Source organism: Hermetia illucens, chromosome 2 (assembly GCF_905115235.1).
Source record: "Hermetia illucens chromosome 2, iHerIll2.2.curated.20191125, whole genome shotgun sequence".
In the NCBI taxonomy this organism is placed as follows: domain Eukaryota; kingdom Metazoa; phylum Arthropoda; class Insecta; order Diptera; family Stratiomyidae; genus Hermetia; species Hermetia illucens.
The window spans coordinates 67,283,571-67,310,966 of record NC_051850.1 but is presented as its reverse complement, the minus strand read 5'-3'; positions in this window follow the sequence as shown (position 1 = coordinate 67,310,966).

The following is a 27,396-nucleotide window of genomic DNA, read 5'->3' as shown; positions in this document are numbered from 1 at the left end:
AAAAATGCGTGTGACGGACAGACAGACAGACAGACAGACAGACAGACAGACAGACGGACAGACAGACAGACAGACAGACAGACGGTAAACCGATTTTAATAAGGTTTTGTGTTTACACAAAACCTTAAAAAAGAGAATAATTACAAAAAACTTCTGTCTACGAATTGAAAAAATCAAAAATTTGACTGACGGTTTCGTCCAGGGCAGAGGCAACTCATCAGACGCTGCCTCACCTCTGCCCTGGAAACAGCGTGACCGAAAGTGCCAACAGGTGGAAAGACGCTCCCTTTTATCATTGCAAAAACACGAAAAGGTTGCGAGTTATATTGGACTTAAAACACCAGTCGTTGTAGTCTAAGCTAGACTAAAACTAGGTTGTTGTTTAGGATCTGCGGGATCCTAAGTCCCCATCTACTTGATGGTGGACCGGACTAAATGAGGAGCAACTTACTCCCTCGTTTTTTAGTCCATGGATCCCTAGTATTGGAGCGTAGCACCCCAAGCCTTAAGAATTGAAAAAATCAAAAATTTGACTGACGGTTTCGTCCAGGGCTGTCTACGACTGCGACTACGAATTGTAATTGATTACTTAAAGTGTATAACAAACTAATTATATTGAATTAAATTAATTGATCTGATATTCTAGTCAATAATAAGTACCACTATTATACATTATAATGATTTCTATCGGGATTTTATCATGTCTTGTTTTATCAGAGGGAGATTTTGATGGTGTGTTCTTTCCTAAGTGAAACCTATAAATGATGAACAGATGTAATTGATAAAGAGTAACTAAGCCCTCAAAGTAGCATGAAGAACGTCATCGATAACAAGAAGAAATAATATCGCTGACAGGATGCAACCCTGGCGGACTCGGCTTGATGTAGAATGTGACATTTGGCGCTCTGATAGTATCTATTAGTTTCTCTGGAATGCGTCTCCTGCGTAGAGCACACCAGATCTTGGCGATAATTTTCTTTTTCCACTCTCTGGGAAAGGTCTCGTATTCCTGAGATTTCTGTAGGAGTGGAAGCATCAGATCAGCAGCAACTGCAGGTATAGCGACGGTGACATTCCGTAGGACTGTCGCTTTCCTTCAACGTTAGAAAGGCTTGGATGCCTTGCTAATCAGATTATATTCTCTCTTCCTCAATTCTGTTAAGAAGTTGGTAGAAGGCGTTATTCTTTTTGGCAAAGATGGTAAAGAAATAGATGGTATACCATATTCAACTGAAACGAAAGTGATTCATCAGGCGATAAATGAATTATTCAGCTTCCGCAACGGCAGTTCGGAATCTATCAAGAGGGTCAATCCTGACACAATATTAAGTGTGTAGGTCATATCTTGTTATTGGATTCCAGTTTTTTCCAGTGAGATAGTATCGATGCTTTGAAGAGGTATAGCAAATTCATTCATTTTCATAGTAAGATTTAAAAATTTGGCCCCGGTTACATTATTGAATTTCTTGAACTCCAAACCAAGGTTTTCTTTTTAGGATTATCTGTGTGTGGCTTACATTTTCTGCTAAAGTTGCCCGTCTTGCTGGTGGGCGCAGCGATGTTGCTGATGCGGAATTTCGTAGTTACCATTAGTTGATTTTTACCCCCTTTCTGCAATCTTGATATATTCAATTATTTTATTTTATTAAGAATGTTAGCTCCAAACCTTCCTCATTTAATTTTGGTTGGGTTGGTATGCTTTAGAAATGGCATGGTATAGTTCACCCATTCATTTAACGTCAATTATTCAACTCTACCTAAATTTGTTAAACCACCTTAGATGTTTCTTGGCTTTCAGAGTACCATGACAATTCGTTGTCAATTTTTGACGGGAAAAACCTGACGTAAATAAAAATATTTAGCACCAATCAACCCCATCGTAAGTCACTCGACTGTTTTGAATGTGTATAATGTCATATTCAAGCCTCAAAAGTTGGTTTGAAAAAAAAAACGCGTTTATGAAAATATTTTTTTGAAAAAAATAGAAACTTATCTACACTGATTCTGCGATGCCTGCACCATGTAGTACCCTCCTCACATGCTTTTTCTATGTATAATACACATATAAAAAAAAAAAACAAAGGAAAAGCGCATGTTTTGAAGAGAAAGGTACGATACAAGAATTAAGATTTTTGCTGGTTACTCATTTTTAAAACCGAATTCGAATTTTATATTATTAAAAACATGTTATCAGAGGCATTCACTACCAAAATTAATTATAATAAATGACATGACAGGACATGACTTTATTTCTCATTCCAGGGTGTCGTCATCCGAGAAGTTGAAAATGGTACCCGTTGTGAACAATGCAAAAACACCTGCGCTGGTTATGAAGCACATGATTGGAGGTAAGTACATCTTCCAAAATAGATATTGACGGTGGAGCTATGAAAAAAGGGAAAGTTTACATATGAGAAGCAGTTTTAGAAGATCGCCTATCTTTTGAATTCAAGTTCGTAACAGCTAGCAGCTGGTTCTCGTTATAAACTTCCAGGTTTAACACAGACGCTTATATATGTAGCTATCTATTGTCCATATACTATATATGGCTATTTTTGATAGCAACTTAGTATTTAGCTTTAAAGGCCCTCATACCTACTAGTGACGCCGTGGTGGCAGCGAATTTCCCTAAATGCTACCAAAGAATGTATTATAGTTCATAATTTGTAATCTTGAAAAGTTAACCCGTTGTATTCTCCAAATGATACTCTAGATAGATAGTGATGTGTTAAGCAAGACTTTAACCTCCTACATGGAAATATAAAATTTTGATAAGTCGCGACTATCAGCTCAGCCATGTGTGGGTGTGTGATCAGCACCCTCCCGAAATAACCGCCTTTGGTCCTGCCCCGGAGGATGACAGTTTAAGTGTAACTGCGCAAGTTAGATTAGAATTTAAGCCCTCATGTTTTAAGCTTCTCAGCTTTTCTCTCTTTCCGCCTTTAACAGCTCATTCTGAATTACGGGCTCGTGTTCACCTTAACCGATCAAATTTATTTTTTCTTCAAACTTTATACGCTCTGTATTGTGTCTGCTACCGCAACCAGGAAAATTAAAAAAATTATCCTGGTCAAAATCGTGCAGATACTATCTGCAACAACGGCTGTGTCCTGTAAACAATTTGGTAATATGGTATTTGAGCGCTTCCTAATGCGCACAAAGACCATTCGCGAATTGACTGAGAGATCATGTGACTAAGTCTTGCCATATTCCTGCGTTTTCCACATGTATTCATACGTCTTGTCTCGTACAGTTGCGTCCTTGGTAGTTTTACATGAGTACCTGTCGTGTATACTTGATCTCACGGATTGAATTTATGACCGCAATCAGAGTTCCGCTGTGGCAAGCAACAACGGTACTAGTCTATACTGAGTTCATGGCTAGGCATTCATCTGATGGATGCAAGACCTACCTAAATCTCTACGGATCGAAGGAATACAACCCCCGAATTGAAACGTAACTCCACGTTTGAGATCCGAAAATCTATTTTTCTGCTTGGACGTAACCACAAACATCCATGAAAGTTGTAGTAGGGGATCACCCGTAATAACCAGGCTGAAAGTACATGAACAAGGGATTCTCCTAAGACATATAAATTTAGAGGGCTATCCTGGTTTCCAAGGTACCCCTGGTAAGATTTCGTGGCTGAACTTCAGATGAGCCTCCGAGCAGGTTCGAGTCTGATCGTCAATATAAGCCTCGGATCATTCGCCTACTGAATCACGGCCAACAAGCCAAAGTGAGTACAGCGTTTCCTGCTGCTACCTCGTGGAGGTTCTTCTCGGCCACTTAGTTTTGGTTCGTCCGACAGGGTTTCTGCCCCGTCTTCCGCGCTGTCACTTTATAACACCTCTTGTCTGGTACAGTAAATCCATTTCCCATGCAAATATACTGACTGGAATTCATTCCCCATTTCATTCATTTTCCCATGCAAGTATACTGACTGGAATCATGTCCGCTGTCGCCAGGTAGTATTGGCGATAGCGGACATGATGTGGTTGACATGATGCAGACCATCAAAAACATTAGGCGGGAAGCCGAATTCAGTAGAAGAAGAAGAAGCGTATAGTAGAATATAGTAGAATAGATCGCGTCACTTCAAGAATGAGTTATCTTCGATTGTGTTCCGGTCTGCTGATATTTGGCAACAACAAGAATCTAGAAGCACGTTTTTCGGCTACTGCACTTTTAATTCAGATTAACCAACACGAAATGTTGTGTTTATTCATAAATAATAATAATCGTAGGCGCAACAATCCATATTGGATCAGAGCCTTGGAGTGTGTCATCTTAAACCGTAATGGCATCCAGTTGTGATAACAAATCTCGCTGCCACCAGTGAGATTTGAACCCCGACCTTCCGCTACGATTAGAGTGCTGGGATCTCTAACCACTTGAGCCATCCGGACACAAAATGTAATATATATTGGACAGGGAATATTGCTTCTTTTCAGGACCTTCCGAACGTGTAAGTCCGGCCTAGTCTTCGCGGCCAGTTTAAAAGTTCGTTGGGAATGTCATCTTTATGATTTATTGGCGTCGATACCACCGACGTTTTCCCACAGTTCTTGTTTGGTTGGTGGGGATATTGCGCAATTTTTGAATTAAATCACCATTTGTATACAGGCAGCTTTATATAGCTGTTTAAAACAGTTTCTTTTGTATTTCCCGATAGCCGTCTCGCCATGTTTTAAGGTTTTGTGTATAATAAAACCTTCGGTTTACTATTTGTCTGTATTTTTTTTTTGTCGATGGAAGGTGGGAAGTTTCAAAAGTTTTTGCTAGCTCCTGCCAGTCGATTATGTGGAACTTTCACCCGCTAAAGCTACCTTCTTCTCCTTGCACTCTCCCCGCGGGACTCCCATACGGTATTATGTCGCGGGGCTGGATCAGGATTTATCCTGCACTCCTCTTCACGTTCGTGCTCCACTGTCATTCATTCTTCCGGTTTAAGCTTCTTATGGACGGTTGCTGATACCTTTTCGGCTTCAGTCCGCATCGTCTTCGCCTTGTACTTCCTGCTTGTCGCTTCCAATACAGCCCTCTGAGCTGCGGATCTCGGGCAATGAAATAAAATGATTTCTGCGTCCTCCGCAATATTAGGGCACTTAGGGTAATATGGCGAATTGTTATGCCCAGATCAATAGCTATATGCATGATAACCTCTGTGTCAGCTCAAAAGCTGTGTTAGTCGAAACTTACTTCGCCGCGTGGTCGCTCCATCCATTTCCGGATATCCCATATCATTCTGTAGCTACAGCGGCCTTTTTCTGGTTTTTCTCACCTCTCCTGCCATTCATCAATAGTTTCGTGTGAGCTACGCCGACGGGCAAGAGTTTCTCCGGTGAGATATGGTTGATCGTAAAGACATTCTCATTATCTCGCCAGGATATTAATCGGGATCGTTTCTGCTATCACGCAGGCTGCTTCATCGGAAATTATTCTGTTAGCGCTACATGTTTAGGATGCACTCATATGACACGGAGCTCCAATTTTTCTCTAATTTCTTGTATTTTCCAGTGTTGGCAGCACACTGGGGCTGCATATAATTAGGTAGAACTGACCGCACTCGAAATAAGGAGTCGACGGCTCGGCCTTGGGCCACCTATATTTGGAAGCATTATGGCAATCAGTGTTCCGATATTATATGCCTTCGTTGTTGCATACTCCTCATGACATTTGAAATTCAGCCTTGGTCGATCATTACGTCTAAGTACTTGAGCCTAAACTTGGAATCTATTGTTTGAGTTCCAACTTTGATTTTCATGGATGTGCACTTTCTCCGCTTTGTAATAAGTACTAGTTCCGCCTCATGTTCGGCAAGCAATAGACCAGCATTCTCCAACCAGGACTTAATCTCATAGACTGCTTCATTCGTCCGCGAAACCAATGGAGGCCACATCGGTGGGAGAATCCACAAGAGTGGGTCTAGGATGGTTCCTTGTGGGACACCACGTATGGTTCGATGTGTTTTCATTTCGTTATCTGATTCGCAGTACAAAATCCTAGCAATTAAGAAGTCAGCACCGGTACGCAGCAGGCACTTTGGCCCGCCTGAGTTAATTAGGGACTCAAGTATTTTACTCCACCTCCCGGAATTGAATGCATTTTTCACATCCGATATTATCACTGCACAGCATTTATCCAAGTGTCAAGTGTGGCCTTAACTGTATTAGCTATCAGATTTCCCCTTTCGGAAACCGAATTGATTCTCAAAGAGACCGCTTTTCTTTTCGAAAATAATCTGTCATAGATTATACGTTCGAATAGTTTTCCAGTGTAATTTAGAAGACATATCAGCCTGTAGGATGAAGCTTCACCCAAAGGTTTGTTTCGCTTGGAGATAAGTATTAATGTCTGCTTCTTCCATTATTCAAGAAATGCTCCTTCTTTAAGATATGTTGTAAATGTCTCGGCAAACATATTTGGCACAACTTTGACATTGACAGCATCCACAACACTGGCAGCAGCACATGTCCGGTGTTTAGGAAGACAAATTATGTTTTTACAGCTAAACCTGAACCATTGCCAATTGGCTCAAGATCTGCTCTCCCAGACGGTATTGGAAAATGAGATTGACGTCGCCATTGTCTGCGAGCAGTACAAGGATCTAGATAGTGGAATTTGGGTTGCGAGTGAGATCGGAAACGCGGTTATATGGACATGTGGAAATTGAACCATACAAGGAACATGAAGAGAATGGCTGCACGGCAGCCAAAAACTGGCGCAATATCCATCTATGCATCTATTGCTATGCGGCACCAAGCTTTATGAAGGAAGAGTTTCAATCTATAGTGGAGAGACTAGCAATGGATACAAATGACCATAGCCATATAATGGCTGGCGATTTCTGTTTGACTGTCGGTTATACGAATTTTTTTTAAGAATGGTTATACCAATTGACACCAAATTTGGTGGAAAAGTGGGAACTGTGAACGCACACGAATACAGTGAGTGACATCATTCGATTGGTGCTAGTCAGCTGGTCCCAGTTCTGGCATTTAACGCTCGAGGAGGAGGGCGAGGGCTGAAAAGTAGTCCTTCCTTTCAGGGACCCATTCTTACAACCTACCCTATAAGATGCCCAGACTCCGAAATACACCCATACCGATATCTTATCAAATAAAGTTAATGAAAGTTTATTACTCTAATTTTTAGTAATTCACTGCAAACTCCTCTTAAGTTCATCCTACAATCGTGAGAATTTGCAACAATATAGGCTCTAATATAAAGCATGGTCCTATCAAAACGCATTATTATTAACAAAGTTATAATAGGTCAAAGCTGTCGCTTTAACGGAAATTCTAAGGCTTTGAATCTCAATAGCACGCGAAAATAAATATTCTGACATAATACGAGTATTTGTATATACATTACGTGCTAAATGGTAACGGGATAAACTGTGCACTCAAATGTTTTTATATAAAGAATACACAAAACCTTTCATACTTGAAGCGTCCAGCTTCTGGTTTCCCGGCTTGTTATATGCTTCCCCCCATCGAAGATACCGGGCTTCCTTCTGACCCTATGTCAAAGTCCCCTTGTTCGAAATTATGCTGTTCACAATATTCCGATTTCATTGTTCCGACAGCAGTGGGTCACATACTTGCCAGTATAATGGTATCCCATCCTTTCGTTACTCGCGGAACAATCTAGGCGAGGATTTCTAGTACTTTATATTCAGTAATATATGGGTACCGAGCATTGCAGAAAACATGCTTTGATTGGAATACATTGGCTGATATTCGTTCTTTCGCTGCCCTAATCAAGGGAACATATGCGTTAAAATACCTTACTATGATTTGCCAGGTCTTCTTGTACCCAAGACCAGAATGCTAGGAGATATCGCGGGTAGCTGCTGTATATGTAAATTCCTTTCTTCTTTCGCCCGTTTTGAATTACGCTTTCTGGTGTTCCATAATCTACTCAACCTATTTGACTTCAGGTTGAAATGTTATCACCATGGTTGCGATACAATCTGACAATTATGGCCGATTATTTCTACTAATTTTATCAGTGATCTGGCTTCCTGCCGGCCAGCCTTTGTGTCTTCAATTTGATTTAACAATTTATCTGCAGTTGTTGGATTTCTGACACTCTAACAAAAGGTTCCCTTTATCAAACCGTTTGAAGCGACTTATATTTTCCACCAAATTGGCGGAGAATGCATCTCCTTTGACCTTTATAGGAGTGTTCACTTCACTTGGGAATGACGATCACTTGTGGTCGTATCCTCCTATTATCTCTCCTTTTCTTAGGTATACATCTTGGATGCCATCAAGGTACTGTGCCCATTGGATACCGTTGGGCGGGAGCCCGCTATACCTCCAATAAATAGTTGCATCTTAGCTGTGGCTGGGAAACGTTTTTAGCAGAACCCTGTAAATTAGTCATTGTAGTCAAAGACTTGCTTGCATATTTTGCACATTTGGCTCTACATCCTTGTTATATCCGTTTAAGCTTTTCCAGATTTAAACCTAACATTAGTCTAATTCTTCTTCCCTGAATTGATTCCTCTTCTTCTTCTTCAGCCTTTGTCCCGTTCACAAGTGCGGTCGGCTCGTCGTGATCAGTTTCGCCATTTGGCTCTATGGAGTGCCTGATCTGGGTTCAATCTTGAGGCTTTTAAATCCACATCCAGCGTATCAAGCCACCGTTGTTTAGGCCTGCTTTTTGGTTGTTTACCATCGACTTCGATGTTCATACCAATCTTGGCAAGTGAATTTTCATTAGCATGAATTGCGTGACCATACCATCGAAGACGCCTCTCTCGCAACTTTTCCACGATCGGTGCATAATGATCACGGATATCCTCATTTCGGATGTGATCAAAACGTGTCACACCACTAGTCCAACGTAACATCTTCGTCTCCATTACCGCAAGGCGCTGTTCATTGTCTTTTATAGTTGGCCAGCAGCCAACACTCAGAACTATAGAGAGCGACAGGACGGACAACATTGCAGTAAATTTTCGATTTGAGACGTTCGTTGATACGTCGATCACAAAGAACACCAGTTGTGGAATCCCATTTCATCCAGGCTGCGTTAATGCGTGAAGGAATTTCATAACGCAGTTCTCCATTGGCTGATAGCGTTAACCCGAGGTATTTAAATCGCTCAGTTCTGGGCAGATCACTGCCGCTGACAGTGATTGTGCCTCTTTCATGGGGATCGGTCGTCAAAAATTTAGTTTTGTTTATATTCAATCTGAGACCGTCCATTTTTGGACAAGTTGCTCGCGATCATTTTTGCTATCAGATGCTAGGAAAACATCATATGCATAAAGCAGTGTGTAGGGCGCTGGACGTTGAATATTCCGTGTGACGGTGTCCATAACAAGACCAAAGAGGAGCGGTGAGAGGGCGCTTCCTTGATGAACATCAACAGGGACACGAAGCGGTTTTGATACACCCACCATACTTCGAACTTTACTTTTCGGATCGTGGTAGAACAATTGAACAGAGCGCACGAGTTCTTCTGGCACTAAGTGTTGTCGTAAAGCATACCAAATGAGTTCGTGTGGTCAAACGCTTTCCCTAGATCCAGAAATGCAATGCAAAGAGGGCGATGTTTTTAACACGGTATTTCTCCATGGTAACCGCGCAGCGTGTATTGCGTCAGTAATTTCGCAGTTTTTGACAAACCCGGCTTGATTCGCGGTTATTTCAACGATTTCGCGAATACGGTTGTCAAGAATCTTATTCCCTGATCTCAGCATTTTATTTTTGTTTTATTGAGGATAGTACAGAGTATGTTACCTGAAACCGTCCTCCTTTACCTGGGCTTGGGACCAGCATACTATGTTAATAGCATGGCGGAGTTTTTCTCCCTGAATTGATTGAATTTTTAGGGATATCGAATTGGTGGACCTCGACGCAAAACAGGGATGTCTGGAGTTCCTTATTAAGGCAGGCCTAGACCGGATATCGGTTGTTGGGCCGTTGATGATGATGGTCAATTGATTGAATAATTATAATAAGAACTGACGGGATCCATACATACAACAGGGCGTATCCGCATTTTTCTCTATTGTCCTTGTAAGTGGGAGCTATTCAGCATATTGTTAAAATATATATGTATCTCCCGTTTACTCCTTCCTGGGGTGTAAGGCCGAATAGTTTGCCTTGTTATATTTGCAAGTGACCACGCGCTAATTACGTTACGAGGATGAAGATATTTCCGAATTTAAATTATTAAAAGGAAACAAGTATTATTGCCATTCCTGTTTTTCAAATATTTGAATTAATTCCCGAAATTTTAAGATATCTGTGATAAGATGTAATGTTCATACCTTGGAAACGTAACATAAATGTAAGGAGCGAATAATGAGCGAATACTATTCCTTGTGCTGTATTAAAATTAAAAATTAAAAAATTAACACACATGTTAATTCCATTCTATGTTACCCACGCAAATTGCAAAACGTAATCAAATATGTCGTCAAAGTGACGTATCCTCAGAAATTTCTCTATTTTAATAGCGTGACAATTGTATCAAAGGTACACCCCCTCCACATCGTCGCAATATTAATTTTGCGAAAATTAACAAATTTGTTGGATACTTTAATATACACATTCAAAGGTTATCCCCCTTTTCGCAATTATGATTGTTTACATTGGCTTTATAGCAGAGTGGGTAGGACTTCTGCACTTATGTACAGGGATCAACATTAGGAACATATTGTCGCCCACAGGATGCAGTGGATAATTTGGAAAACTGCCCGAACTGTGAGAGGTGACATTGCGACCTTTCCAGCAACGCTATCCGAGGGGTGCTTACTGACCAACAATAAATTTCATTTCTACTGGGTAAACACATTCATTTTGCAAATGCAATTTCAGAAAATTGCTTGTTGTTGTCACTGTGGTGGAAATTGGAACGGATTTTATGTGGTCAGGATGCAAAGAAATCTGTAGTCTTAATTAGGAAATTGAATCCAGGATTTCACTGATTATGAATGGAAACGTTTTTAGTGAATAAATGTTTCTCTGAATGCATAAAATGTATCCATGGATTCCTTTTTAGCACGATTCTTTTTCGCCTTAAGAATGCCTTGAGTGTAGCGTGTCACTCCGTCCCAGGTGTCCTCGCTCTTCAGCATGGCCTCAGTTATGGTGTCCGGGGGCGCTTGACATCAGTGCTTCTGCCCTGCCTATTTGTAAACCCCTGTCTTCTGACCGCAGACCCAGAATTCATGTAAAGCAGCGTGTTGGAACTGCTCTTCGCCTTATCGATGCGAATGATTCACCCGATCTTTATTTTGTTTGAAGTTGGCTTGCTGTCTTCTCAGGGACAGTGATGATAGCCAAAGTTGACCCTCTAGAGTTTACAGATGTAGCTCCCACCTTGAGGTTGCTTATATCTGGGTAATCTCTTTTTCTCACTTCCTTCACCTCCCCTATTTGTGTTATATGTGAGACAATCTAGAACCCTTATTTCGAGGATACACATGGGTGTGGAAATCATTGGTTTCGTGCCTGGAATACTCTTGACTGTCTCGCAAAACGTATATTTCTAGTTAGTCTTCGACTCAAGTTAAACAAGTTTGCTGTTGTTTAAGATTTCTCGAAAAACTTGCGTGAAAGATCTCTCTTTGTCCGGCTTGATGAAAAGAACCTCTAACCGCAGTTTCACCCTTTCTAAGGTTTTGTGTAGAACAAAATTTTATTAAAATCAGATTACTGTCTGTCTGTCTGTCACATCTTTTATCTCAGAAACGGTTACTCCTATTGATACGAAATTTGGTAGAAAGCCACCTCTGAATCCCACTACATGCATTGAGTAAGATAGTTCCACGTTAAGTTTAAGGGGGTGGGGATCGCCATATATGCAAATGGAGGTTGTAAAATTTTTCACCGGGTATAGTCACGTGGGGTATCAAATGAAAGGTCTCGGTTAGTAGTTTCTGAAACCGATATTATTTTGACATTGCTTACAAATGCAAACAATGCGGAGTTTTGAAAAGGATCAGTTACTTGAAAGACCCGTTCTCGGGAACCACCTAACCCAAATATCTTAAAAGAAATATGGTGGTCCATGCACATGGTGTCAAAGCTTCAAAATATTCTTCCTACCGATATCTGTTTAAATAATGTTAATAATAGTGTATTACCATACTTATTATAAGTATATTTTCCAGAAATTAACTGGGAACCCACCTTAACTTTATCGTAAAATCATCAAAAATGCCTAGGCTATACTACAGCATTTGATACTACCAAGCTTGCTGGAAATCGCACTATCACTAACAGAGTTATAATTGGTGGAAATTGTCACTTTTGTATAACTTTCTTGCATTCTAACACTTTGAATGTCAGTGTCATCTAAAGTGAATGGTCTGATAAACTAAATCCATAAGCATCACGAGCTAGGTACAAATGGGACGCCCATTGAAATATGCTTATATAAGAAATATACAAAACAGTTCATACCTAAATTGTTTAGCTTCTGTTTTTTTTGACTTGTTAATGTTTCGTGCAAAAAATTCTTATTAAAATCGGTTTGCTGTCTGCCTGTCTGTCACGCACATTTCTCTTGGAAACGGTTATAGCGATCGAAACCAAGTTTGATGGAAAGGTGGACGCTCACGCATATAGTGGGTTACATCATTCTACGTCGAATTTAAGGGGGGAGGGTTATAATAGGTCATTGTTTTGGCTTCTGTGCAAATTCATGACTTTGAATGACAATATCAGACGAAAAAGGATATTCTTACATAATATATGCATATATTGCATGCTAGGAAATAATGGGACAAATGTCCACTCAAAGGTTTTTATAGAAGAAATATCACGCGGAATTCTTCATGCTGTGAGCTTGCTCTTATCTTATCAAGTGTTTGTTCTCTCTGTGGCGGACTGAGGGAGCTAGGGACTGCGTTAGCAATGGTCGTCTAATTCACGCCAACGAGAATTCCATTGCCAAGATCGGTCTGGACATCGAAATCGATGGGAAGCGATCAAAAGGACGGCCGAAACAACGGTGTCTTGATATGATGGATGGTGATTTGAAAGCCTCACGACTACATTAGGATCAATTCTTTGACAACCGCGCAACCAACCAAGACGAGTCGACCCTGCTTCGCGACGGGAAAAAGCCTGAATAAATAGTAGTAGTAGTGCCTTCAAGAATTGCCCCTTAAAGTGTCCTATTATTGTAAGGGTATCTATATGTATGTATAGAAACTGGTTTCTATTTAAGGCGGAGCGCGATGCTAGCTTTTCTGCTGACATAATATACACTTTGAATATTTTTGGATGTTAGAAAGCTCAGCAGTTACTTTGTGACATTCTTAAAGAGGCTTTTATTTGATTTTATTAAAAATTAATGACAAATTGCATTAAAAATGTTCTGAAATATGCCTCAAATCGGTGCTTTCTAAGGACGGTCATCGCTGCGGGGCAAAGTTATTGTAGAAGTAGCATCCTGAACTGCAGCTTCCGCTTTATGAAGGATCAAGCACAATAATGGACCAAATGGGAATCGAAAATCGACGAGCAAGCAAAGCCGAATTCTTAAGAAAAAACCTTTGACCGGCTATTTGCAACTGTTGGCAGAGAGTTTTAATAAAAAAAAGATTTAAGTGTGAAACTGGTACGACAATTTTCTCGAAATCTAGTCAATCGATTTTTACAACCGAAAGAGGTTTAGATTCCGTGCAAAGAAAACTATACAACCAACCTCCAAAACTTGAAAGTTTAAACTGTCCCAGTTTTTGAAGCAGTAATTCCCCTTAAGGGGAAGGTTACGTAAATTCATGCAAAAAAGGCACAGGCTATGTAAAATCAACGGTGTAAAATGTTCATGAAAAAATGTTAAGAACTGAGGTAACGGCAGGAATTATTCGGATTCGTCTTGGAAAAGAGTATTGCGGTGCCACTCATAAGTCGGCGCTGGATGATCAGATATCAAAAAATCAAAGTTCCTTCATTAGATGATCGCTTTCCCCAGATATTCCTGGAGGGTTTTTTGAAATGAATGAAAAAATATTAATAAATTTGGAAAAAAATGTGTCCAGCATTACCTCGTAAATCATGTGCAGAAATAATGGTCAAAATTTCAAATGGATCATCATCATCAACGGCGCAACAACCGGTATCCTAGGTCTAGGCCTACCTTAATAAGGAGCTGCAGACACCCCGGGTTTGCGCGAAAGTGCACCAATTCGATATCCCTAAAAGCTGTTGGCGTCCTGACCCATCGTCATCGCTCCATCTCGGGCAACGTCTGCCTTGTCTTCTTTTTCTTCCATGTATATTGCCTTTGTGGACTTTCCGGGCTGCACCATCCTCATCATAGATTTCGTCGTTATGTAGGCGACAGAATCGTCCATCCTCATGTAGGGGGCCAAAAATTCCCCGGCGCATTCTTCTTTGAAATGCGTTTGCAGTTTTTTTGCTAAGAACCCAAGTCTTCGAGGAATATATAAGGACTGGCAAGATCATTGTCTTGTACAGTAAGAGCTTTGACGTTTCAAGCGGAATAGTTTTTATAAGCTGAAATAGGCTCTGTTGGCTGACAACAACCGTACGCGGATTTCATCGTCATAGTTGTTATCGGGTGTAACTTTCGACAGGAGGAATTTTCAGTGATCTCAAAGTTGTAGTCTCCTATCTTCATTGTTTTCGTTTGACCAGTGTGATGTTGTTCGTTCTTTTGATTTTGGTTTTGGTGCTGACGTTGCCACCATGTACCCAAGATCTCGCGCCGCCTGCTCGATCTGGATGAAGGCAGTTTGTACGTCTTGGGTGGTTCTTCCCATGATGTCGATATCGTCAGCGTAGGCCAGTAGTTGGGTGGACTTGAAGAGGATGGTGCCTCTCGCATTTACATCGGCATCGCGAATCACTTTCTTCAGGGCCAGGTTAAATAGGACTTATGATAGGGCATCCCTTGTCTTAGACCGTTGTTGATGTTGAATGGTCTTCAGAGTGATCCTGCTGCTTTTACCTGGCCTCACACATCGGTCAGGGACAGTCTAGTCAGTCTTATCAATTTCGTTGAGATATCGAATTCTCTCATGGCCGTGTACAGTTTTAGCCTGGCTATGCGGTCATAGGCAACTGATGGCCATATTCCAACAGTTCCATCGCTTGCCGCAGAGAGAAAATCTGATCTGTTGCTGATTTGCCTGGAGTGAAGCCCTTTTGGTATGGACCAATGATATTCTGGGCATATGGGGCTACCCGGCCTAGCATGATAGAGGAGAATATCTTATAGATGTACTTTGGCAACGTGATATCTCTGTAATTGCTGCACTGCGTGATATCTTCCTTTTTACGTATGAGACAGATAATGCCTCTTTGCCAGTCGCCAGGCATTGGTTCGCTGTCAAACACCTTGAGTAAAAGTTGACGAACTACCTGATGTAACTGGTCGCCTCCACATTTAACTAATTCGGCTGTAACTCGATTTATGATTTTTAAGCCGATGAATTGCACGGACTGTTCCTCCTATACTTGGTGGTGGCAATATTTGTCCGCCGTCTTCAGTTGGCGGAACCTCCACTCGTCGATGTTCTGGTTGTTCGGTAGTTCATCAAAGTACCCAACCCATCGCTCTAACATGCCCATTCTGTCAGAGTTCAGATTTCCCTCTTTGTCTCGGCAGGATGTGTATTGAGGTGTATAAGGCTGTATTCTGCTGACTTGTTGATGAAACTTGCGCGCCTGGTACAGTTGCTCTCTGTACTTTTCTATTTCACATACTTGTTGGTTCTCCCAGGCTTCTTTTTTCCGTCTGTGAAGTCGCTTCTCCGCTCGGCCTGCCTGCGTTATTTGAGAATGCAACATTAGTCGGTATGCAGCATTCTTCCATTCCGTAGCGAGGTTACATTCATTGTCAAACCAGCCGTTGCGCTGGGGCCAAGTATATTTGTGGCCGTATCAACGATAACGTTCTTCAGGTGGTTGTGAAGATCATTTGTTGATCCTTCATCTCCATGCCCTCTGTTAACTGCGGTTATTACGGTATCCATTTCATCCGTATAGGTGCTCTGGAGGGCTGTGTTGTGAATGGCTTCAATTTTCACTCTCACCTGATTGTCAGAGGGGATTGTAGGTGGTGTCGAAATTCGAGCTCCGAGCACTATGCCAACGGGGGAGTGGTCCGAGTCTATATTGACGTCCCTATATGTTCTGACATTCATCAAGGCTGAGAGGTGGCGGCGTTCAATGAGCAAGTGATCAATTTGGTTGAAAGTCGTCCCGTCTGGAGAGGCCTACATATGTTTGATCGCTTTCCGTGCAAACCATTTCGTGCGATATTGCTAACTGCATGATCCGCAGTCCGTCATCATTGGTAAGCTATGGGAACCGACGTATCGCCTGAATACGGCCTCCTTCCCTGCTTGACTCCAAGTATGATTTTGATATCATACTTGTAACAGGCTTCGAGGGTCGGCTCAACTGCCTGGTAGAAGATATCCTTCTCCGACTCTGCAGTTTCCTTGGTAGGGGCGTGAACGTTTATGAGGCTTATATTTCTAAACTTGCCTCGCAAACGCAGAGTACAAAGCCTTTCGCTTATATTTTCAAAGCCGATAACAACAGGTTTCATTTTTTGGCTGACTAAGAAACCTACTTCGACCACATGGTTTACTGGATGGCCGCTTTAATATATGGTGTAGCGGTTCTTCTCCAGGAAACCGGTCCCTGTCCAATGTATCTCTTGCAACGCTGTTACATCAGTCTTATATTGGGACAGGGTATCGGTTAGCTGCTCAACAGCATTCGGTCTGTACAGGGAGCGCACGTTCCATGAGAAAATGCGCAAATCGTTAATCCGTTGTCGTTGCCGGGTTCGCCGTTTTGAAATCTATCCTGTCCGACGCCCCTTCCGTGGCTTCGAAACATCGTTTTTGCGTGTAGGGTTGTCAGCCCTAGCCAACGCCCAACCTGGAGGATCAGTTGGTACAAATCGTCCAGTTTTTAGGCGCGGGAGACTCCCCTTCATTCTTCTCCGTCTGCAGTTTTTTTCGAAGAGGGAACTCCCAGCGATCACGTGGAGGTGGAGATAGGGTTTGGTAGTAGAGCTTTTGATGTTGGTTCAGCAGGCGTTTCGCAGGTTTTTTGCTCCATCGTGGGTACTAATCCACGTTTCGCCCTGGCACCTATACTACCCTTTGACCACTGCAGCATTTTTGGAGTTATGAGGGGCAGCAACTTTGAAAACGTGAGTTGTGGGATGAAATCTTTGAAGTTTTGAACACTCAAAAAAATTGAAATAAAACGTGCATAAACGACTTTTATCGGCTTAGCTCACACTAAATCGTCGATGCTAGGTCCACAAAGGACTGTCATCCATGGTATCTACAGCACCTTTTTTCCTCTCTATAACGAACTTTGTCTTCTTTAGCCTGTTTCCCAGCTCCCGACTCCGCTCGGCTTATCGCACTAATTAACGCTTGGTTCACTACTGATTCTCATGCTTGCAAAAAGGTTAGTAAAGTAAAGAAACTTCATTGAGAAGACAGGCTGCCACATACGCTACAATCTCAATGATGACAGAGGTTCCACTCAAGTGCTTTAGGGAGATTTTCCAAATAAGTCGGTCCAAACTCTCATTGTTGTTCTGCGTAAAACCTCGGACACATCATGCCAGGAGCGCATCTTTCCTCAGATCTTCATAAATAGGCTTAATAGCATCCAAAACATCCTTTGAAAAATTACATTAGTCATGTAAAAGGCGTGGTTGCTTAAACCGCTGTATCTTCCCTAGTTTTGCTACGATTCTCACAATATTCTTGAATCGTTTCCCATTCAGAAAATCAAATAAAAAACTGCAACTGGTTAAGGCAAAAATGAGGTTTTAGAAACGACTGTCTACAGTAAAATTATTCTACGGTTCAAACTGCCCAATAGAGGAAAAAAGGAATCTAAATATGTTGAAAAGTAAAGCACCTCAACAGATACTGAATACAAGAGTGTATTCGCTCTTAAAATAGTAGAATGTATATAAACATAATTTCCGCGGTTTATCTAAACTATAGATTGAATGAGTATTCCAATGCCAACAGTAAAACCGTCCCAGGTTTCATGAAAGAAAACGACTTGCATCGCACAGTCACAATGTATTCGCTAGGCAATGAAAATACTTCCCTTGTCCACTAAATATTGTACCGTACTGTTGTGTTTTCACGAAAAGCTCGAAAGCTTGAATCCGTCGTAAATACTTGAACCATTCCCCAACAGATGGCCGCCAAATTGTAACAAATAGATTTGAAACGGAGATGACGTCACCCGCTCACCCCAACACGAACTTGCAGTGGAACTTATGTCGGCATAACCCACTCTCTAAAGACTTTCCATGGCTTCCCTAATTGTCGGTGAATTAAGTGAGAGATAATTTTGATGGCATGGAATTGCCCCCCTCGGACACCACCTTGTCGTGGTGGGGGAGCCTGTAGTAGTTTACTACTACACTAAGGGTGTCCAAAAATATGAATATGGAAACGATGGATTTAAACTCTCCAAGTGGTAAGAAGTCACAGACTTCGAATCCACCCGCGACCATGAGCAATCATGTCGCGGCCGAGGCGCGGATTTTGGAGGCCTCACCACATTCATATTCGCCTACAGATCAATCTGTAGAAGGCATGCTTTCCGACTCAGTGGAAAGTTTGCACTTGGTGCCTACGGCGAAGTTAGCCAGAAAGGAAAGTACGGAAACTTTCAAATTGGGAGAAACTGGAAATCCGACTACGGCTGAATTCTGCCTGTCAGAACCTTCTCCTTCATCCTTACCAGGAAGAGCGGAAGAACGGGAAGCTGGTGACGTGGACGCTACTGGTTTAACGCCGGTGTGTGGAAATGGATCCAATCGGTCCGGACACCGTGAACCTGGAAAGGCCCGAAGCCGACGGCAGAAGAGAGCACTGCGAAGGAAGATGAAGCACCTTGGGAATGAGGACATGGACGTGGCTGTACCACTAGGCGCGGTAACGTCCAGAGAAATCGGACACAAGGAAGCGGAATCTCCGGCGGAAGGTGGGGATAAACTGGAAACCCCGGTAAGATCCACACTGGACGCACCAGACTCTTCTGTCAGCGACAATAGACTAAGTTTATGTCGAAAAACATAAAGATTGGTCAAATCAACCTGCAGCATGCCAAAGCTCCCTCCTACCTGTTGGCAGCGAGAATGACAAAGCTGCAGGATTTCCTCTATATCTTTCTGGTGCAAGAACCGTGGGTTCGATTTAACAGAATCTGTGGCATTGGATCAGTAAAGGGGGCTAGGATCTTCTACGACGAAAGATCCATAAGACCGAGAGCTTGCGTCCTGATGTCAAGACGGTTAGAGGCAACTATGCTGAGACAATATTGTTCCCAGGACTTAGCTACGGTCATCCTACAATACCAAATAAATGGCGAGAGAAAAAACATCATAGTTGCCTCCGCTTATTTACCCTATGATTCTTTGTATCCTCCACCGACGCAAGAACTTAGGGATCTGGTGGCGTATGCAGAATCAAGTAGTCTCGAACTCTTAATAGGTTGCGATGCGAATGCTCAACATATTTGTTGGGGCAGTAGCAAATGCAATCCAAGAGGAGAGAAGCTATTTGATTTCATCACTTCAGCTGGTCTTATGATTGCAAACGTAGGGTGCGCCCCTACGTTCGTGGGACCGAGAAGAAGCGAAGTAATTGACCTAACAATCTGTACCCCAAAATTGTTAGAGTTGATTACACACTGGCGAGTGCTAGACGAGGTCTCACTGTCAGATCACCGATATCTAGAATTCAATCTGGCTATTGCGGGCGAACAGTCTGCAGTACAAAGGCGGAACCCTAGGAAAACGGATTGGGCAAAGTTCAATGAACTTCTTGGCAATAAAGTACAGTTCCCCAGGCGACTATGGACTCCTTTGGTGCTGGAAGATGAATTGAAAGCTCTGAACGGCACACTTTTACAGTGCTATGAAGAGGCTTGTCCTATTTCCCGAGGCCAAAGCGGTAAAACGGTTCCTTGGTGGAACCGAGAACTGCAAAAACTCAGGAAATCAACCAGGCGACTTCTAAATCGTGCTTGCAAAAGTAACAAGAACGAAGACTGGTTAAATTTCAGGAACTCACAACGTGAATATAAGAGGCTCGTGAGGTGCTCGAAACGAGACTCCTTTAGAGCGTACTGTGAGGAACTGGAAGGCGAAAGGGAGACTTCAAGGCTGTGCAGAGTCCTCAAAAGGGATGAGTCGGCCAAGTTGGATTCTCTTAGAAAACCCGACGGTACTTTCACGAGCTCCAGACTGGACTCAGTACAGACCCTCCTGGAAGTACACCACCCGGGAGAACGGGTGAGAGAAGTGGTAGGGGGAGAGTTGACGGTTCTTGCAACCCCTTCAACACGCAAGTGTTGCAAGGGGAACTGGAACACTGCGAAAGCGGTTGTTACCCATGAAAAGGTGAGAGCTGCTATACTGTCCTTTGAACATTTCAAAGCACCTGGCATGGATGGCATCTATCCGGCAATGCTAAAGGAGGGTATGGAGCATTTAGAGCGACCTCTAAGAAATATTTTTCGAGGATGTCTTGCTCTGGGCTACGTGCCTTCTTCTTGGCAACAGGTTAAGGTAGTTTTCATACCGAAACCTGGGAAAGATGACTATTCTAATCCAAAGAACTTCAGACAGATCAGCCTGACTTCATTCTTGCTGAAAGGTTTGGAGAGACTGGTGGAGCGTCATATTCGTGGAAACGCACTTAGGTCACACCCACTTAGTGAAAACCAACATGCTTACCAACGTGGAAAGTCCTGTGAGTCTGCTCTTCATTCTTTGGTCACAAAGATAGAGGATGCAACTTTGAATGGTGAGTACGCGATGGGGGTGTTCGTGGACATTGAAGGGGCTTTTGACTGTGCGCCTTTTCAAAAACTTTGTGATGCCGCCAGAGCGCATGGTGTTGATGATGCTTTAATTAAGTGGATCCATGCTATGCTAACGCAAAGGTTGTTGTGCGCTGAGGTAGGGGTCGATCGCTACCTGACTACGGAAGCGACGAAGGGCTGCCCCCAAGGAGGTGTGCTTTCGCCACTTCTGTGGAGTATGCTGATCGACTCACTGCTTTGCGAACTGCAAAATTTGCCAATACACGCTCAAGCTTATGCTGATGACGTGGCTGTACTTGCTGTTGATCGGGATCTTGGAACGGTGTGTAGGAACATACAGCGTGCCGTTGATTTGATAGACAGCTGGTGCCTTAGACATGGTTTGTCAGTTAATCCAAATAAAACCACAATGGTTTTATTCACACGAAGGAGAAAACTGGATGGACTTTGTCTCCCTGAGATGAGGGGTACTACCCTTCAACTCTCCGAAGAAGTGAAATATCTGGGGGTCACTCTAGATAAAAAACTTCTTTGGAACAAACATGTAGAGGTAAAGATGAAACGAGCTCTCACAGCTTATGGGCTGTGCAGACGGACCTTTGCCTCGACATGGGGACTCAGGCCTCATGTGGTAATGTGGATATACGTTGCCATCATTAGGCCGATGTTCGTATATGCATCCGTAGTGTGGTGGGTTAAGGTGAGACAAAAAGGTTTTCACCGTAAACTAGACGCACTGCAAAGAACTGTTTGTCTGGGTATCACTGGTGCCATGAGCACGACATCCGGCGCAGCTCTGAATGCATTACTCAATTTGCAGCCCCTGGATATATTTATTCAAAGCGCTGCAATGAGAGCAGCTCATAGGCTAATTCGATTAGATCTATGGGAAAACAACGGATATGGGGGGCACAGAGCATTGGAAGAGCTACTGAGAGGACTGAATCCAGTTCTTACAATGCCTTCCGATTCTCGTGTCCCCATACATCTGTTTGGTAGAAGATATGAAGTTACCCTGAAGCGTAGAGAGGACTGGGAAAACCCAGAGGAATGCGTGGCGGGATATACGGAAGTCTTCTACACCGATGGCTCAAAAACAGAAGAGGGTTCTGGAGCCGGAGTCTACCTCTCGAATAAAAACGAGAAGTGGGCTTTTCCTTTGGGACAATATGCAACGGTTTTCCAAGCCGAAGTTTATGCGATCCTAAGGGTGGCAAACTGGGTGATTGACGAGCGGTTGAAGGGCAGGCGCATCGCAATCTGCAGTGACAGTCAAGCTGCACTGAGGGCATTGAGCAGTCCTTTGATCACCTCGAAAATCGTTCAGGAATGCAGAAACCGTTTGAACTCTATGTCTAGATTCAATACGGTGGAACTACTCTGGGTACCTGGTCACTGTGGCATAGAGGGAAATGAAATCTCGGACGCTTTAGCGAAAGAGGGGTCAATCTCCCCTATGCCGGGACCGGAGCCAGCAATTGGGGTATCAGTAGCGTTGGCTAAATCTGTTTTCAAAAACTGGGAACAAGTTTCCCATAACGACAGGTGGCAGAGCTTAAATGCTGCTCGACACACCAAACTTTTCCTGCCAGAACCCAACATACGTACCGCAAAGTTTATCCTGTCGAAAAGCAGGAGGACTTGCAGGTGTATTGTGGGCATTCTGACAGGCCATAATTCACTAGCTGGGCATATGTTCAGAATAGGAATTACCGAAGATGATACGTGTCCCTCCTGTAATGAGGAAGCGGAATCCACGGAGCATTTCCTATGTGAATGCCCCGCCTATGGACGCATCAGGCATCAGATCTTTGGTGCCGATGTCCTCCAATTGCGACGGGTTGCATCACATCCACTAACGGAAATCCTGCGATACGTTAACGAATCCGGAATATTCCGTTAGACGGGGGAGGCGAGTACAATGGGCCAACGCGGCCTGAGTGCTCAGAAGCTGTAGCTTCTCCCCCACCATACACACACACACACACACGCCCCGAAATAGAATTCACGCAACAACAGCTTATCGTTCATAGTGGGGCCTCGTGAACGGCTGCTTCTCATGATAGCTCACCGGCGTGTCGCTATCAAATTAATTTGACCACTTCACGCTATGGACAATTTCACCTATGACGTCATTATGAACGCACTATCTGCGGAAGTAGTTTGCCTGCGTTTCTATTTGATTGAGCATTTTACGGTGGGGTTGGATCTGATGAGTCACATTTAATGTGAATCTCGGTAGATGGGAAATGTGGGGGTTTTGAAAGGATCGTCAGGTGAAAGTAGTTTATTCTGGGGAATATATGCCATCTCCGCCCCCAACAACAAAATTCAAATCGAAGGCGTGAATATTTCGAACGGTTTCCAATATTTATTGTTGATTCGTACTTTGGACCGGACGAATTAGTTAATGTAAACAAACACAATTAGATTCCAAAAACAACGGATCTTTTTCCGAGAACACAAAAGAATTTTTGGTGGAATAAAACACACTTTTCCCACTTTGTCGTCATTGAAGCCGCTTTGACTGCTGCCTGAACAGTCGCCAAGCATTGTGTTGGTTTAAGGAAATAACGATGAATATGGTTGCGACTCCAGGTCCAGAGGAAATCATTATTGGACAGGAGGAAAGGGGACGAGTTTATGATGAATTCGTAGAATCAGAGTATTTGGAAAATTCGTGGAACTGTAAATTTTCATCATGCGAGTAAGTTTCCAGAGAGCGGGTATCAAAAAAGGACGTGAGAGAGGATGTCGCCCTAATTTACTCGCAGAATCGAATTAATTGCATGCAAACAAGACCAATGAATAAATCTTATGAAGAATTTGGCCAAACCTTTGTTCCATTGGACCTAGTACGTGATGTATATGCATATATTATGTCTAATTATTCACGTTAGCGTGATGCTGACATGGGGGGTCATGGGGTGAAGGAATTTCCAAGCCTTGGCACCATATAGCGCAGCTTCGTGATTTTCTCAGAGTTTTTGATAGGGAAGGTTCTGAGAATAGGTCTGTGAAAGAAATGACCATTTTCCCGCACCCGCCCTTCTACTTGTCAGAACTGAAGCCAAAATTGAAGGGTATTAGTCGAAACCTTTCACTTGATACCCCACATGCATTTGGTGAAAAGTTTTAAATCCTCCTCCTCGCGCTAAGAGATCTCCAGATCTAAAAGAACTATTAGCCAAAACAGTGAGGTTTGTACTTGTTGGTTGTCCTTAGTGTTTCAACGAAACGAGGAGATTGTTGTATTGGTTAGGGACAAGCCTATTGTATTTATTTGCAGATATTGATATTTCGGGGGTCAGATGCCCCTTAGATTGTGAGCACCGAGGGAGGGAGCAATTGGCCACCCAAATATAAATATTTGCAATCAAATGCAATGAGGTTGTCCCTGATTGATTGCCTTTCATGCCGAGCACACCATAAACTCCCTTCCTAATTGATGTTTGGGCTTCTCGCTTTTAGAAATTTTATGATAAAGCGTGACTCAAATATGGGTTTTTTTTTCATATCTTCAATCGGGTTTCTTTTTGTACGTATCATTTCACTTATTTTTATAATATGTTTCAATATAAATGGCTGATGAAATCAATTTAATTGCGAGAAACACGAGTTACTCATGACAAAACCAATTTAGCGTTTTCTAGCGCATTTTTTGGCATCAACTTTTATTCTAGGATGCAGATTCAAGTACTAGAGGCATCCAATAGCCTATTGCAAAGGATTAATAAACACCGATAATCCATAACACATTATTAGCCACCATATAAACTTCAGACTAAATCGCGAAATTTACTTTTAAATTACCTGCATAACGACGTCAAAACTTTACTCACAAAGCGACTTTCTCGACCGTTTAAACAAAATTTCTTCAGATAAATGCAGCATTTTAGCCAATAAACAAGTCGGAAAACCTGGAAGCTGGACGCTTAAGGTATGAAAGGTTTTGTGTATTTCTTATATAAAGACATGTGAGTGTGCATTTGCCCCATTAGTACAAAAACAGTGATAGCCTCTTGATTTTTTTCAGATTTTTCGGTTAGGGTAGTTTCTGAGAATGGGTCCGTTAAAGAAATGATTACCTTCGCCCCCCCGTACTCCCCACCTTTCAAATAAATGTCGAAACAAAGACCGGCTTCGGAAAGTACTAATCGAGACCTTTCATTTGCTACTCCCCTCCCCTTAAATTCGACGTAAAAGGATGTGACTTACTGTATATGTGAAGGTTCATAGGTCCCACCTTTCTACCAAGAAAAAGAGCGTGTGACGGACAGACAGACAGTAAACCGATTTTAATAAGGTTTTGTTTTACATTCGAGTGTCAATTATTCTCGTTAATTATGACGTCAGTATCTTATTTGCATGGCTTTAGAAGCAGTAAATTTGGGCGAAATTGCTGAGTTTGAACTGCTGAATGAAATTTGGCATGTGTATGCGAAATATGGTCCTCTATGCTGGTGCGAAATTTGGTAGTCCTCGGATGAATTTAAGGGGGGGTTTTCAGTAAATTTCTAAAGGTTGGTAATATATTTTTAATAATAAATAATATTATTTGAGCAGATATCGGAATGGGACATATTTTGTGGCCTAGATTAATCTAAGCGCACTTTCCTGATTTTTTTCAGATTTTCAGAATTTTGTAGTTCCCATATTTCAGACAGACAGTGAATCGATTTTAGTAAGGTTTTGTTTTACACAAAATCTTAAAAAGAAGTGGCCAAAAATATTACAAGGTGATATTACCCCTTAATAAAAAGAACCCTTTCATAATCAATAAAAAGTACTACATTCCAGACTCAGATAAATTAAAATTACTTTTCAGAATCACGCGTTTCCAATAGTTCCCTCACTTTTTCTATAGGTCTACAGTTCTAAGAACCCTTCTCAAAGGTTTTCATTGACTTTCCACAATGCATTGCCCCGAAATTCCATCATCAGCTTTCAACCATACTTTTTCGAACTCCCGATTGACTCCACACTACACTTGAATTTTCAGAGCAATGAACAGCTAAGGCTTATGTAATCGGCAAGTGTAGCGTACATTTCCAGTTTCACCACATCATCTATGTAAATATTTCTATTTTGCCTGATTAAACTTTTCGATAATCAATGTAAGAAAAAAGGGGTAATGGCCGTTTTTGTGTTGAAGTGTATGCAATTATTAAATTAGGATTAAGTTTGTGGCCGATTTTAAGATAGAGTAGGAATTTAAACCAACGTTAAAATGATTGTTTAGATTAGCTACTTAAAGGAAATACGTAAATTAAATAACGAAATTGGAAACGGGATGCTGGAAATGATGAAAATGCTATGCAGTACGACAAGGTGGGACGCTGCGTCCAATCAAAATCCCTTTACCCAAACGATTCAAGAAAATAAGGAAACCAAGATGATGCATATGTTTTGGAACCAGCGAATATTATATATGAATTGCATTAAAAGAAACAGACACATAGTCCGTTAATGCAGTGAAAGCAAAAGGGGGACGTGTCGTTGGGAAATGGCGCATGACACCAATTTTAAAGGTTTTCTCGTCAGTAACGGAACTTTTCTCAATATACGTCAAGGTTTTACGAATTGAAGTTCATTTTAGTCATGCTGTCACCATGTGAAATTATGTTTAAGAATCGAGTGGGCATCCATTTAATAATAGTTCGGAACAATTTTTTGGTCGCATCCACTTAACGACGGACCGTTTGTGTTTCCCTATGTGAGGAATGATGAGTTCATGACAGTTCAATGTGTCCATAGTTAAAGATTCAATTGCTCCCTACTTTTTAAAAAGCCATGTACACAAATAATTCTAGGGTGAACTTAAGGGGGTTTTCCTGCCAATTACTAAAAACTATTGTAATGTACTATTATTAACTTTATTTGAATAGATATGAAGGCTATTTCGGAGCCTAGGCACTATGCTTTTTTTTATTTTTTTTACATTTTTCGGTTTGGTAGTTTCTGAGGATGGGTCCGTTAAAGAAATGATCATTTTCAATCCCCCGCACTCCTTACCACTCCATTAAATGTCTTAACTATAACCGTCTCCGAGAAAAATGCGTGTGGCAGTAAATCGATTTTAATAAGGTTTTGTTTTACACAAAACCTTAAAAAGGGCTAGAGAGAATTAGATTCTTCATGAATGGAATTTTAATATTTCACTCGAATGTCAATTATTCGCATTAATTATGACGTCAGCACCGTATTTGCATGGCTTAGGATGCAGTTAATCCGGACGAAATTGGTAAGTTTGAACTGCTATAACTTTGACACTGATAGCCGGATTTTTTTCGGATTTTTGGGTTGGCTAGTTTCCGAAAATGAATCCTGTCTCACTTAAAGTGCGTACATTTTGACTCCATACTCGTGCACTTTGCAATTCCCGTCAATATCTATGTCAGATTCGTAATTTAGGTACTAATCATTTTTCATTCATTTCATTTGATACCTTACACGACTATATCCGGTGGAATTTTTTTTTAAATCCTTCCTTTGCATGTATGGGGAGCCTCCTTCAAATTCCACCTAAATATATGGCACTCACTGTATGCGTGAGATTTCATAG